The sequence below is a fragment of the Tyto alba genome, unplaced genomic scaffold (genome assembly GCF_018691265.1).
Source record: "Tyto alba isolate M040663 unplaced genomic scaffold, T.alba_DEE_v4.0 Super-Scaffold_16, whole genome shotgun sequence".
Lineage (NCBI taxonomy): Eukaryota > Metazoa > Chordata > Aves > Strigiformes > Tytonidae > Tyto > Tyto alba.
In genome coordinates this window covers 7,600,523-7,616,390 of record NW_024881278.1, presented here as the reverse complement: position 1 = coordinate 7,616,390, position 15,868 = coordinate 7,600,523, and the positions used below count along the sequence as shown (strand labels likewise).

At 35.6% G+C, this 15,868-nt stretch overlaps 1 protein-coding gene across 13 annotated transcripts in view; it reads left to right on the top strand.

Annotated features, from left to right (window-relative positions):
- EML6 (EMAP like 6) overlaps positions 1-15,868 on the top strand; it is a 121,557-nt gene that overhangs the window by 21,909 nt on the left and 83,780 nt on the right. The gene's annotated exons all lie outside the window — the stretch shown is intronic.

Below are 15,868 nucleotides of genomic sequence, written 5' to 3'. Positions count from 1 at the left end.
CATTTGTTACATACTGCTAGTGCTAGTTTGTTATGTACTTTTAATTTCATTAATTTTAATTTCAAATCTTAAACGTGGAGCACCTTCTTGCTTTAATGTTGACAGGCCATCATACATAATTTTTAAAATTGTAAAAAAAAAAAAGTCCAGTGAGCCATATTTTCAGTCAAGTAAGATAACATGAATATCATTAAACTTAAATGCAAGTATTTCAGTCATTTTCCAATTAAATAAAAAAATAAGATCATCTAATGCCATGTAAAAAATAGAAAAACTGTTTTTTTTTTTTTAGGTAAGTTCCAGTCAGGTTATGAAGCTCATTTACAAAGTAAAAATGCAAACATTTCTAAATATATTTATGACTTCATTGTGAGATCATAAAAGCTGAAGTATATAATTTTACTATTTTAATATTTAAATCATGAATGCGGAATAAAGCTTTGGCTTTCAATTTTTTTAATTCTGAGATGATTACAGATCTTTTTTTACTTATTCCAGCTGCCTTCATAATACAAAAATAAAAGCAAATTTATGCAAAATACATCGCACAAATTAACATATATTAAAATTCTAGTTGTTTCTCAACTAGTCTGATATTTTTGCAAGAGAGAGAAGAATGTGGATAAAGCGTCACACTTCAGTCGGCTGTATTAATATTTTGCTTTCAAAAATACCAGTGTAATCAGAAAATATTGATGGCTGTATTGTTGGTTGAGCTGAGAGTGTATTAGTTCTGCAGACTATAATATTCTTGGAGATATTTTAAACTAGCTAGCTTAGGTACCACTAGCATGGAACTCAAAAAGGGCAAACTTATCCTTAGTTTTATTATTCCTTCTATGGCAAATCTGGGAATTCCTCCAATGCAATGCACCATTACTTAAAATATGCCTGCTTCCCACTTTATCTCTTTGCCTATACTGAGAGCACAACACAAGATATGAATACCTAAATCAACTCAGAAGCTGTTTTGCAACACAGAATTTTTAAAGCTATATCCTGAGTATGCTGCATATATGGTATATCCCATAGAACCTGTAGATGTGGATTTATTGTATTCAAGTCTTAAATTACATTTTAACATGCACTTAAAAGTTTATGATAGTGTAAACAATTATTGGGAAAACAGCATTTTGATTTATTTCACTTCTAGCAGTTGTATTTGCTGTCATACACTTCTGTTCTGAAGCTAATGAAGAATGAAATCTGTATATAATTCTTCTAGCATTGCAGCCAAAGCTTGGAACATATTAAGTAAGACAATTTTGTTATATATTCTTCTCCTTTATGGAATTTCACATTTATGAATGCAGTGCCACATAGTACGTTTGGCTTGCTCCTTGAGAAGATGTACTGGGTGCTCTCATCCTGTTCTTTGACTTGTTCTGGTAAAGTATGACTGTCCCATGACGTAAGAATTTACAGAATTTTAACTGTTATTAAGGTAGATAGCTTGAGTCTTTTTGAACTTTCTTATCTATCATTTCTATTGCTTTTAGCCATACTAATTTATGATGCTTCCTTTTGTACATCAGAGACATTTGGGAAAAGTAGATTCTGGTCTCCTCTGCAGCAGAGGCTGTTGAATCTCGGTGTCAGAACAGAGACAAAGCATGTCTGATGCACCTGCAATTTGTCTTTTATACAGTACCCAGGGTACATATCACAGGGTTGTTTAGATATAGACTGTATACTAGCTTGCATGTGCATACTCTTTATGTTGTATATACATTATTATGCAGATACATATAACATCTTACCATGCTTTCAGACAGTTATCATGAAGATTAGAGGAAGTCCATGTCTTTTTCCTAATTATCATTAAAATACTATGTTGGTATTAACTCCTGATTTTTTGAATTTATAATCTCAAGAATAAGATTTTATATCATAGAAGCCTAGGAATTAATTTAATTTTCTAGTCCTGATGAACTACACTTTCTCATCTGAAATCACTTCTCATGCCCACATTAGCCTGAAAAAATATATTTTTAGCACTTACACAGTCTTCTGTGAGTTTCCAAAAAGCGAAAGCAAAGAAAGATTTTATTTTGGCTTGTGTACTTAGTATTAGCATTTACATTTGAAGCTGCTTCTTTCTTTTACTTGGTTAGACAGTGGGTTGATGAAATAATGTAATCAACTTTTTAATGGACTTTGTAACTCCTCAGGCAGTCTGCTTTTGTATGGACTACTGCACTAGGGTGAACTCGGTGTACTGGGTAACTAATAAAGCCATTTACTTTTTTTTTCCTTGATTTATTTATGTAAGAAATGCATAAAAAGTACTTCTATAACATGGCAATAAATTGCTTAGAAGAAATACTCAATAATATCTCATTTTTATATTTTTTATACAAATTTCATAATTTTTAACTAAGGGTTAAAAAGAAAGTAAAAGTAGAACCATTAAAACATTTTTTGAGTGACTACACAAAGTTTATTTGAATATTAAGTATCACAGAATTATTGTAACACATAAAAATGATCAATGAACCAGGAAAGACATTAAAAATTTAAAATAAACCTTTTCCTGATTTCAATTTCTATATACAGTTAAGTTCTAAAAATGACCAGCTAATTTCTGTCTTTCACCAGATAAAGGTGAAAGAAACTTGTTTAATTCATGTAGTTTTGGGGGTTTACACTTATATGGCAAAGGGTAATATTTTCATACTCTTTTAGTGATTTCTGTGAAGATAAACTCAACAATATTTGTATGTGTTGAATGAAGTAAGATTTTTAAGCATTTTCAATGTGTTTATGTAGTTCTTGCAGTGTTTTTAGTAGTTTTAATAGGAAATGTAGGTCTCCGTGAAATGCCAGTGCGAGGTTAGTTTTAGTTAGCCAGTATCCTAAAATATAACTGTTACAAAAACTTGGCAGAATTTGACCCTTAAATTTGGAAAAATGACAGTTTATTGAAATAATTTGCGTTACCGTTCTCAAACTGACAAAGGCCGCAGGTTATATGGCCTAGATGTAGTCACCATTTACCTACAGTTTCTGAAGAAATAACTTTAGATTTCTTTTCACAGATATATTTGGTATCTGCCCTTGTTTGTAGTGGATATATTTATATGTACGGCCCTCAGGAAGAAAGGGTGCTTCCTTTATTATCGTGATGATGAGGGAAGCACTAAGCTAACTGTACATATGTTTTATCTTTTACATAGGCTTTTACAGTCCTTTAACCTTCACAGTGCCTCTATATGAATAGCAGCTAGAAGGAAGTGAGATAAAGTCTTTAAACCTCCATCTAGTTGGTAGCAGTAATGTGGAGATAGAGAAATTTTGAGTTCACTTCCAATTTCTGAGAAGAAATGGACCTTGGTAGTCCCACAGATTTCTGTTGCTGCTAGATTCAACAACTCCAACGTCTTTAGACATTTTCACCTCCTTGTTCCCATTTCCTGCATCTAGTGTAATAGTCAGAGATGGAGCAATCATAGCTGAAGTCCTGATGCCTGCATCTGGGATCTTCAGGGGATTCCATGGGCAAATAGGTATGTCTTGATGGTTATTTTCTAAGACACATGAGTTGGCCATAATTAGACATATTTTCACAAGTGCAGCAAAATACATACCATCCTTCAGCTTGAGCAGCTGCATTCTGGAAACATTTTAAATAACTGCAGGCTGTGCCATGAGCCAGATTTCCATTAAAATTGTGTCTTTTGATTAATAAGGATTTTATTTCACTATAAGGCTTCAAAATGAGCTACCTTTTCCTAGACATCTGAAATCCTCCACTTGGCCAAGTGAACACCTTAACTACATGAGATGTTTAGTGTAATATCTGTGTCCTAGACACCGGAGATTCCACTGGGAAAAAGACCCTGACTGTAGAATGAATTCTGTGATATCAAATTGATGTGGATGTGAATTTTAGATTTCTTCCGATAAAAACCAGGTCTGTCCTATGGGCATTGTCTGTTGTCTACCACCATTTAGGCACACATTTTTCTCGTATGAGTCTTTCACCTCTACTTAACCTGCTCAACTTGAAAAAGCAGAACTCAGTAGTTACAAATAGCAGTAGGCGATTAAAATACTTGCACCTGGACTTGCCAGGGTTGTCAATCTGTAACAAATGTGAATCAGCTGGTACAGAGAGGGGACTATAGTTGTGGGTTAGCTGGAGAATTCAGTTGTTAAATTGAACTCACAGAGGCTGCTTATAGGACTTGGTAAGTACTGATTTTGCTTATTTATGCTTTTCAGAAAAAAAAAAAAGTAAAGTATTTTCCAGTTTCATTTGATGAAGGAATTGAATAATAATTCCTCAAATATTTTAGGGTTTTTTCCATTAAAAGGTAGATTTTTCCTTACATAGTGGTTCAGGTTTATCAAGGTTAATTTGCAGTCAAAAGAAACATTCTATTTAAGCTTCAAATCAGCCATAGATGCAATCAGTTGGGTTGCAATGACTGACAAAGCCTGTGGTAGAAAGGAGAGAAGGTTAAAAGGTAAGTAGTGGAAAATTCTGATGAGCATTAATTTCTGAGTGTGTTTCTTTTGTTGTCTTACTGCGTACCCTTCTGGATTTTATGCAGAGAGTATTGGTATGTTGTTGGTGAACCAATTTGTTGTTTTTACCATGGTGCTGCATAACCATCATCAGAAATATAGCAGAGTATGATGAAACCAAGGCTTTGTTTTTAATCCTGAATTATTTTCTATCTTGGTTTTTAAAAAATAGTGATACTTAGCTGCCCTTTGCTTAATAATGGGCTATAGCTGGGTGATATGCCTTTCATATATGGTAGCTAGAATAGGTTCTGGGAAGCTAGATAAATTCTGTTACGTAAGAGGTTTAACATGTAGTACTGGATGAACTCTAGTAGCATCTTGTCATGGTAATTGGTAACTGAGATACAGAATTTTTGTATAATCTATCTGATCCAAAAAAGATACTTGATACTTGTCTTCCGGTTGTGTTAGACAATATAAAGCAAGCTAGCAACTGTCATATTTATTTTAGTAAGTACACTTTTTGAAAAATAAAATTGGTTTGTGGATTATTTTAAAGAAACTTTTCTTGTTTTAATGGCTAGAAAAAGGATAAATGGATTTATAATATGTATTTTGCAACAGTAATCTTTGAATTTTTAAAAATAGTGTCTGTATTTATGTTCTACACAATTAGCTGTTAAAACACAATTTCAGAAGCTTGTCAAGAGTGCTTATAAAACTGATATTCATGACCTTGCCACTGATGCACTGTAACTCAAAATTTAGGGTACAGGCCTATTTTAATGCTAAATGTGGCTTCTGTGTGCTTAGCAGTGTCTTTCTGCTCCAGTGTAATCTTTGTTGTTATTCACTTCAGCACACCAAACAGGGAACAGGATTTCTATACAATCATACAAGAATTGTTTTTCTCTTTCTGCTATTTTTTAACCTCTGTAAAATACAGTGAAAGATAGTTTCTCTGAGAATCAAAGAGAGCATGAGCTTTCAACTGAATATGACAAAATGGCATTAACAATTCTGTCCTTTTTGCAGCTCTTAATGGAGCAAGGTGTGTCAGTTTTAGGTGAAGCAGAAATACAACTCAGAATTACAACAGAGCTTATCTGATCTCAGACGCTTAACCATGCTGTCTCAGAAGTTTGACATTTTATTGCTGCCTAGATGAAGTCCTAAAACTGAACTATATCCATATATGTAGCCAATGCATCAGTATTACATGTCTTCTTCTACAGCATGCTTAACAAAGATTAGTGCTTTTTGCAGCAGCTGACTAGTGTAGATACTTCCAATTCCTATGTACTGTGCAAGTTTCTGCCCTTCGTTATACCTAGAGGTCTGTTAGCTTATGGAGGTGTAACTGCCCACAGAATGTGGACTGTTGTCATTCAGAAAGTACAAAAGTAAACTTAAATCTAATTCATTTTCCACCACAGGACATGTCTTTTATTTTCCTCAGTGTGATGTGATGCAACACCGTATTTTTTAAAAGTAACAAAATTGCTGGTCTTGGCTTTGCATTTCAGTGAGATAACAAGAAATGTCAGCTGGCAGTGTTTAAAGGGGAAGAAAACGTTCTTGCTAGCACTGAAAACTCCCCATAGTCTAGAGCGTCTAAAAACTAATGGTTTTCTTCAGCCATATTTACTATTGCCACACTTATAATTTCTGTAGACGTTCTGCATAAAAAGAATCATCATCTGCTTCTGACCAATCAAATGCAGCTCGGTGTGTGTTCATTTGTTATATTATTGAATCAAGCAAGCTCTTACTCTTTTCTACTTCTTTCCATTAAAGTTCTTACACTCAAAATGTTTCATGACAGGATTATCATGAGAAGAATGCCTAAGTAGGATGGAGCAGTAATGCCATGCATTCATTGGACTTGAAGAAAGAACAGCATTCCTAGGCTTAAAATCCTATTTCTGCTAATAAGTTTAAGGCAAACATATGCAAACATTATTAATCCAATGTGAATTTTTTAACAAGAACCTGTGAGTTTTGTCAGATCATGCAAGTTTTGATAAATGTGAATATACCCAGGGATTTTCAATGGAACGAGATGAAATCTCTTAAACTAAAAATTAAAGTGGGAGTGATCCAGAAAAGTTATGATAGCAGCTGGGGTTTTTTTCCTTGTTCTCTAAATGATTTCCTGTTTCTCCTTGACTGTTCTCTGGACTTTCTGGTTATTTTTATCATGCTTTCTGTATTTTATTCATTTTGTAGCTCCCACTTGATTCCTCTTTTTGTTAGCTATATCTATTGCTTGTCCTGTTTCCAAGATTTTTTTTTTTTTTTTTTTCCCCATTTCCTCTCTCTGCTTTCTCAGATGTTTCTGCAAATGTTTTGACTTGGTTTGTGTCTGGAGTGATCTGCATAGTTATAGCTATATTCAATGACTGTTAGCTATACAAAAAGTAGAGTAGATCCAGGAATTCCCAAAGCAGTTAATTAGTGAATCAGCCTCTGGAAAGAATACCTTCAGCTGTGCTGTGGAGCATAGGACCCATCTGCAGCCAACACTATTAAAACTTGATTGACATCATCATGCTGTGGGCAATTAATTAGTGCACAGATATTTGCTGTTCATTGTGACCACCAGTTTTAGAGATGTTGGCTTAATCTTTGCCTGAATTACAATCGCATCTCTGCATTTGGGAGAAAAGCCATGGCTACAATCAGTCTCTTTTCAGTTATTTCAGCCCCAGAGTGTGACAAAATCAGAAAAATAAACTGTTTGATTACTAGCAGCAATGTACAGTTCCTGTCATCTGTTTTGACTGCACTTTGAATCTGGTATTTCAACAGAGTCAGACTGAAATAGAGTGAACACATGAAATAAAGGAGGCCACAACATGTGACAGTGGACATGATTTCTTAACTTACAGATTTTATCAGTTGTATAAATTGTATTTTTCAATTGTAGTGTTCAGACTGGCCTTAACACCTAAACTTTATCTGGCTTTACAGCAGATGAACATGAAGGTTTTGCTAGTTTCTATTGAGCAATACCAAATTTACAGGAGTGTGTAATTAGTTTTCCATGTATTGAAAAATCATTGAGTTAATATGATATCGTTTATATTGCTGTTTTTATCTCAATGTCATAGACCAAGTGTCTACTTGATGTTTTACTATGCATTTTATTTAAAAACATTTTACATTGTCCATTTAACTATCATAAACATAGAGTAGAATAGGGTAGGGGGAAAGTATAATTGGAACTAAATACATAGCTCTTTCCTCTTTCCTGACCCTCTTAGTCTCCAATTCTAGTACATTCTTCTTTACAACTGATTGATTTGGCTCTACCTTACTTATTTTGTCAAATCACAGTGCTTAAATCAAGATGTTCCATGTGTATCTGTCTGTCCTGGGTATGTATTTACATGTCTTTTGGTCAAAGTCTTTATAATCTCAGTACTTCTCACTTTTAGTAGTTGCCATGATTTTCAGACTTGCATACCTGTAATTTTCAAGCAGGGCCAAGAATGAGGCCAAGCAGCAAGAGGTTATCCAGAAATCCTTCAGGTGTCTGAAAAGCCAATTCCTTCTCCTTTCTAATTTATAGTTTTGGTGGCTTCCTGCTCTGTTTCTACACAAAAAAATCATGAAGTTTTATTTCAGACCAGAAAAAGTACTATAGCTGTTTTGGCTAAACCCCACACATCAACACAACTTCATCCAGCGTGTGTTTGTTTAGCAGCATCTCTACTTCTCTCAGCTTGGGCTGAGACCCTCTCTTTCCAGTATATCTTTAGATCCTTCCTGAAAAAAAAACTCATACCATGCTACATATGACAAGTTCTGGAAAATGCATAGTTGTGTCATAGTTTGGGAGTTATTTTCAGATATTGCAGCATGCTGCAATCACCATCATGAAAGCCAATCTAATTAGACTCAGATGGAAACTCTATGCATGCGTGTGAAAGCTGAAGGGGGAAAACTGGTATATGGTAGTTTCATTTCAGAATTACCCAATAGGGTCTGTTTGTTGTAGTGCAGCTAATAAAAACTACTGCATGTTTTTCCTGATCACTTTTTGCTTAGAAAACACAATTCATGATGACATCAATCATTGTTTATACTTACCTTTCAATGTCATTAAATGGGCTTTGGAAAAAATCTCTAGGACTTTTTTTCACTGGCAGAAGCTCAGAGTTGCAAAATATCCATATGAGATATATAATAAATAAATATGTATGAGAAAAATACATCATTAGACAACTGTGTGACCTTCGTGTTGCTGCAGCCATGTGTGACAAGGAACCATGCTGCTGTAGGACTGTGCTACAGTGCTATTCTCTTTTATTAAATCTGCCAACTTTTTCTCTGTGTACAGATGTATATGAATGTAAATCAGAGCTCACTGTAATTAAAGTGCAGAACAATTTTGCTCAAAGTATTACATTTTAAGAGGGCTTTTTTTCTTGCTGCTTTCCCTTCTGTTTTGAGGGAAATTTTAATCAGTTGACCAAAAGCAATTTAGTCTTTAAATCTGGCCTGACTCTGTGACAGCTCTGTAGCTCCACGGTGCAGCCATAAATTCCGTGTTCTGCTAGGTTGCTTATACAGCCTTATGGGCCTGATCTGTCAAGACTTCTAATAAGCACTCAATAGCCGAACAAACCTTACTGAGATGTGGTGGAGTAAGTCCATAGGCTTGAATAACAAACACTGGCATGGGGAGCAGGTCAGCAGTAACTTCTCAAGGACAAAGAGGGGTAATTTTAGAGTGGCAGGAATGGTTATAATTTTGCATGCTTCTGGCACCCTGCTACCAGCTTATGTGTTCTGGAAAATGGAGAGAAAATCTTTCTCAAAATGCCCCTTGCGTTCCCAGGACACTTGAAGTATACCTTAGCATAACAACAGTTATTAATGTGTGTGCTTCAAAGACCTTTATTAAGTCCAGCTGAGCTGTTCATCTACTTCATAAATGATTAAATTTAGACTCAGTTTATGGCCAAGACCAGTTAGGAGTGCCAAGCCAAACACAGTAATTTTTCAGTCGCAGTCTGCATTGACTTTATTCAGAACTGTGTTTACTTCCACTGACAAGCAGATGGTAGCTGTCTGAAGAGGGCCATCAAATTCAGAAATTGCTGCTGAGAAAGTTAGCCTGCAATGACTTGTTCTAGGTAGGAAGCCAGTGTAGAATGATGAATAAATGCTAGAACCTCTAGCTGTATCACTCTTCTTCCTACACAAGGAATATGGAAGGGAAAAGCAAGCAGTAAGACAGTTAGTAAGAACTTAAGAACTAAAAAATGCCTTATTTGCCATATTATCTTAAAAACATATTTCTGTACACATATGCTGTTCTGTGTTATATAAGCAAGATATTACCATATAAAAATCAAGGCAGTAAATTAAAATTTTTGTCATTGCCCTTACCCAGTGGTGTTTCCATGAACATTTATATTCTTGTTTTTTCAGGACAAATATGTTCTGTACTTGTCTGAAAGAAGTGTGTGGCAATATTTTGTGTATTTAAAGGTGTTATTACAGCTATATGTTCACATGTGTAAAAAGCAGTTCAATTGTATGTGTGTGTGCATTGATTGCGTTATACATGCCTATATATACACATGCACAGTCTATGTATCAGAGCCACTAGATCTCTGTTGCCTCTGTTCTCCCAGTGAGACTTGTTTCATATGCCTGCAGTGCACTCCTATAGCCTCTATCACCTGTGCTGTGGTACGTGCCAAATAAAATTGGTTATCCTGGTGTGTGATCTGCCTGCCAGCTCTTTGCTGCATGTGGGAGTCACAGGCTTGCACTGGAAGAGCAAAAGGTTGAGAGCTGTGTATATGCATGAGTAGCAATCCCCTTCATTATTAAGAGACTGATTTTTTTCAAATGATAGTTGTGGTGTTTGTGTGTCAGAAGTAACCTGGGAGGAGATTATATGCAGAATGAACCTGCCAAGTTCTTGGAGTTTTCTTCTGAACACTCTTCTCCATTTTCACAGCATGATCGAGTGGGGTTTGTGCAGGTTGCTTTGTTCTTACCTTGTTGCACTTCCCTTTTTGCAGCTCCCCTTTCCTTTCTGTTGTTCCCTTGCCCCCACATTTACTTCCATTTGACTGCTGGTCTTTATTCCATTGCTTCTTCTAAGTAGGCTTAGTTATGGTTTTGTGTTGTATTCAGAAATAGGGATCAGGCTTCCTCTTGCCTTATTTTGGTGATAATATTGCTCTGTTTGTACAGTGAATTACAGTCTTCCCTTTTGGCCCCACAACTGAGGAAAGAAACTAATTGTGTACTGTGAAATTAGGAATTCCTGAGTGTTTGCTGACGTGTGAAGACAGCTCTGTCCTTAGAACTGTGTGAGCAGTAAAATGGAGCTGAAAAGCTCCCTGGTCTTCAGACATGCCTGCTGGCCTCTCAGGATCTCAAAAGCGTCACTTCTTTCTGCACTGAGAACTACCAGTGCAAAGCAGGAGGCGGCAACCAAGAAAATAATACCTATTGGCACATAATGGCCTCTCCCAGGGCAGGCTTGGAGCTTCTTGAAATTTTTTTTTCTTTGGAGATATTTTTTGCTACAAAATCTTAAGAAAAAACATAGATGTGTTATTTATCTGTCTGTCATTCAAGTATAGTACAGTCAGTGTGCCCTGAGTACTTCGCAGCAAGTTTGACCTAAATTCTGAGAGAAGACCCACTATGTTCTTTGTTCTGATAAGCTGTAGGGTTTTTAGGAGATTCTGAGCAAGAAAGCACCAATTCTTTCACTTATTTCTGAGGAGAATTAATTGCATACAGGCAGTAGTATCTGCATTGCTATAGGATTTGATTTTAAATTTTCCTTGCATTTCTCCCCAAATCTTCATTATCATTGTATAGCATTGTGTTACATAAAACTGCATAATTCTGTAAAGGTTTGTCTAAACATGCAAGTTATTCCAAATTTAAAACAGGGTGGATTTGAAGTAGAGAATAATTTATCAGTGTCTAACTACCTAGAGTTATTTTAGAATAACATTAAATTTGCACACTGCTTTAAGGTGCAAAACACCCCTAGCACTGAGGATGAATTGCATTGTCAAGAGACGGATGACAAGTCCATCTAACACAGTGATTTTTTCAATCACAGTCTGCATTGACTTAATTTAGAACTGTAGATGTTTACTTCCTGCTTCAAAAAAGCAGGAAGCTTCTTGTTTGTAAGGTGGGATATTCTGCAAACTAGTTTTAGTTTGTATGGAAAGTGTATTTGTTTGATTCATGTTACTCAAATAATAGTTAATAGGATGGTTATGAAAAAATTCAATTTAATATGGCATTCATAAATAGAAAACAAACCTTGAAAAACTATACACTCAGAACTTGCTTTTATGCAAATATTCAGCCTTTAGCTGCTGCAGTGAAAAAGTGTTTTAACTACCTGATAAATAGGATAATGCAGTGATGTATTTAAAAGACCCAGCATAGTGAGTTTTAAAATTCGCTTATCTGATACACCCATTTCAAGATTTCTATGAACCCATCAGTTCCATATGTATGTATTAAAGATAACAGGAGTTGCTTTCTTTTTGGAGCATCAAGAAGCAATTATCTAATGTAAGTAAACTGCTGTGAGCCAAAATATGTTTTTACTTTGATTACTTTAGACTTTATTGATATATTTCAGTATTTGGAATCATAGAAAAGTCTAGTTTGGAAGGGGCCTCCGGAGATCATCTAGTCCAGCTTCTTGAGAGCACGGCCTTAGATTAGGTTATCTAGGGTCCTGTCAAACCAAGTAAGTCTTGAATTGTTTCCAATGAGAGGGGGCTTGTACCACTTCTCTAGGCAACCTATCCCAATCTTTAATTCTTCTTATGTTGAAGAATGTTTTTCTTGTATCCAGATGGAATTTCCCATGAAGCAACTTTATCTCTCTTGCCTTTTGTTCTCCTATATGCATCCTTGTGGAAAGAGTACCTCCACGTTCTCTGTAACTGCTTTTGATATTCTGGAAGACGGTCGTTAAACCCACCGTGAGCCTTCTTTTCTCTCCTTGGAACTTCTCATCTTCAACCATCATCAATTCCCTCATCCCTTTTTTTTGTTCTTCCCAGTCATCCATTCTTTCTAGTGTCAGTAATTCTCTGGTTCTTTGTCTATGTGCTTTATGAAGAAAAAAAATTATCTGCAGAGTTTCGGAACAATTTAAATACAGAAATTACAATTTAATATTCAAGTACTTGAAGTAGTTTGCATTTCATATCTAAGCTTCTCTAGTTCCATCTCCATTTTAAACTTGAGATCTGTATTATATATATATAAGTGTATGGAACTTGTTGTGGAAAAACAAAAAAAATACAATATAGACAAGAAACAAATACTTTCAGTCCCTTGAAATTCTAATATGGTTATAAAAGAAAAGGAAAATCTCGAAGTGGGATATTATTGCAATAGAAATTGCAGAGGTAATAAGAGTTTACCATCTGGCAAGGCCTCCAGACCAGATGGATCCACTAATGACTTTTATAAAGCATTTCATCAGACCCTGCCAGAACATGTGACTGGCATCTTTAATTATCCTAAATTAACAGGGTTCCAGCCTTGGATGCTAGATTCAGAATTGTTGATCTTGGAAGGGAAGGAAGAGGAAATGTTTCCTGAAATCTCTTCTTCCTAACAGACCTTTTTATTAATAAGGTGTCATGTTAAAATATTACCTAAAGTTTATTGGTTCATCTTTAATGGATTGTTTGCTTAAAAGAAGTGCTGATTGAGGGACTTTAATAAAAGACATTTTTTTGCAAACACGTCAGAGTGCTTTTGGAATTCAGTTAGCTTTATGCATACACAGAAGCATTCAGCTGCTCAGCAGAGCAGACTGCCAGGAATCCCCTTGCTTTCTTTGCCCTCCCTGGAAGGAAGGGAACATGCGCTTCCAGAGCAGTTGATCTCTGCCTCTTTCCCTAGATGTGCATCTGCTCCTGTTACTGCTCCCACAGAGAGGTCAAGTTGTGTGGGGAAGTGACTGCCACTAACCAGCAAACAGTACCAGCAGCAATTGCTGCTACTTTTATCCTTTCTGTTTCCACCCCAATTATTTAGCAAGGGACCATCCACTTCTTCTTCCCACGAACTGGGAAAGAAGAGAGAAATTTTTCTGTGAAATTTCTTCTGCCCATATGCTTACGTCTTGTGGGACTACTCCCTGGTCAGTGAGGGCACTGCATGTGCCACTACGGCTGCCCTCGGTTCCCTGCTCATCTCTCCTCATGGAGCAACCCTGCTCTCACTGCTTGTTGCTGGTAAAGCCTTTGCTAGTATAATTTGTATAATGGGCTTGTGGGAATTCTGCGAAGTACTTCTAAGAGAAATCCTTGTGATATTAAGATACTGATTTTATTTTTTTTTATAGATCTTGATTTTATTTTTTCCACTTTATTTTCATTATAGCTGTTAGGTACTGGAACTGTTATGTATTCTCAATGATGAGAATAGGTCTGCAAATGTACATCCACTAATAAGACTGTATCACAGTATTTCAGTATTTTCCTGTGGCACAAATAGTTTTGTGGTATCATTATAAGGGCTTTAGATATAGGATAGGGTGTTTGCTTAGAAAGGTTGAAGAAACGCACCTAACAGTTCAAAACACGAGCAATGAAGTTTGTACTCATTTTAAAAGGCAAGGAAAGCCACATAACCTGTGCGAGCAGGAAATCTTACAATCTGAAGACAGGAAGTGACCCGTACAGCAGAGATATTGTATAGTTGTGCATACAATTTTTATATTTTAATTCACAACAAACATGTAAATAGTATACACAAGTATCAAACAGTCACCAAGATTTGTTCTTGAAATTGAACTCCCATTTCCTTGCTCTGTAACCCACTGTTCTATCTGACAAATATAAACACTTGGTTATCTACTAGCCAGACTGAACGTAGGCAGTTACAGTGCATTGTAAAGGCTGTTAGCAGGAGATGAATGTCCTTAGCAGTTCTGAAAAATCAGACTACTCATTTAGGTGCGAAAAATTTATATTAGTTCCTAGTTTTGGTTCTCCCACTAGTCGACTTCATGTATCTAAAGGGATAAAACAAATAACAGACATGTTGAATAAAGACAGTAAATTCAGTAATTTTTTTGTTGTTGTTGTTGTTGTAGGAAATGTGTTCTTGTTCTTAACCTTATATCCAGGAATGGAAATACAGAACATAAAATAGGAAGATCTAGTATGTGAAAACCAAACTGTACAAAACAGTGGTAGATGTAATTAAGCTGCAGTTCTGTTCTAGCAGTGAGATGGATTAGCCTAATTAATCTTTTCAATCTGCTTTTTATCATTGAAGAAAAGTATTCGAACTTAATTATAGGTATCACAGCTTAAGTACGGTGGAGTCATCCTTTACCCTCCTTATAGGTTTGGAATTGAGGTGAACTAGTTGACACACAGTATAATGTAGAATCCAAGCCTAGTAGTGCTGGGGCAGATAACACAGTTTTATTGGGCACTGTGCTAAAATTGTTCTTTTTGCATGAGTTGTTCTTTAACATGAAAAAAATCAATACATACATTTGTGAAACTTCCTTAAGTTTTTTTGATTAATTCTTCTTAATAAATAGTTATTACCTACTCCTGGGATAGAAGAAATACTCAGCTTTCCTAAGCCATCTGTTGGATGTCAATTTATTAAAAGAAGATTTTTCCTTATTCCATCTGTAACTCACATACTTAGACATTGTTCAGATTTGTTTCCAGGATAACAGTGTAAAACTGTCTTTCTATTCACATTACTTTAGAGAGGGTTTTTTATTATCAACATCCCCAAGCTAGATTTTCAAACCAGATCCTCTGGGTTTTGTCAAAGAGGATACATCAAAGGTTTAAGGATAGCTTGACAACAGCTCAGAATAATTGCAAAGAGCAGCTTCTGATATTGTGTTGCTACTGGTAGCCTGCATTCCTCTTGTTAATATGGGGTGAAATTTGCTAAATGGTGGCCTTCTGTCTTTTGTATTACCATGAAAATCTGTTATGTATGATGAGGAAAATATAATTTTTTTTTTTTAAATGATACTACTGCTTGGTTCCAGAAAATGTTTGACATCTAAGAGAAAATGCTTCCAGCACAACAAAATGGAAGTAAATATTAGTGTTCACACTTAGGCAGGGGTGAGAGAGAAGAATACTGTGAGCCGCCTGGTGCAGATTTTCGTATCTTAAATATTGTGAACAGAAACATAGTTGGTTTCCGCAAACAGAGCCTGCATTAGAATGCAGTTTGTAGTAACATAGCTCTGTACAAATACTACAGAGAATAAAGTTAAGTGTTTAACATGTTTAATAAACGTATATGAAAGAGTTGGTCAAAGCAAGTCCTCTGAATGCTAGTGGAGCTAATCACTGAAAACCAGGAAAGTTTTTGAAACGTT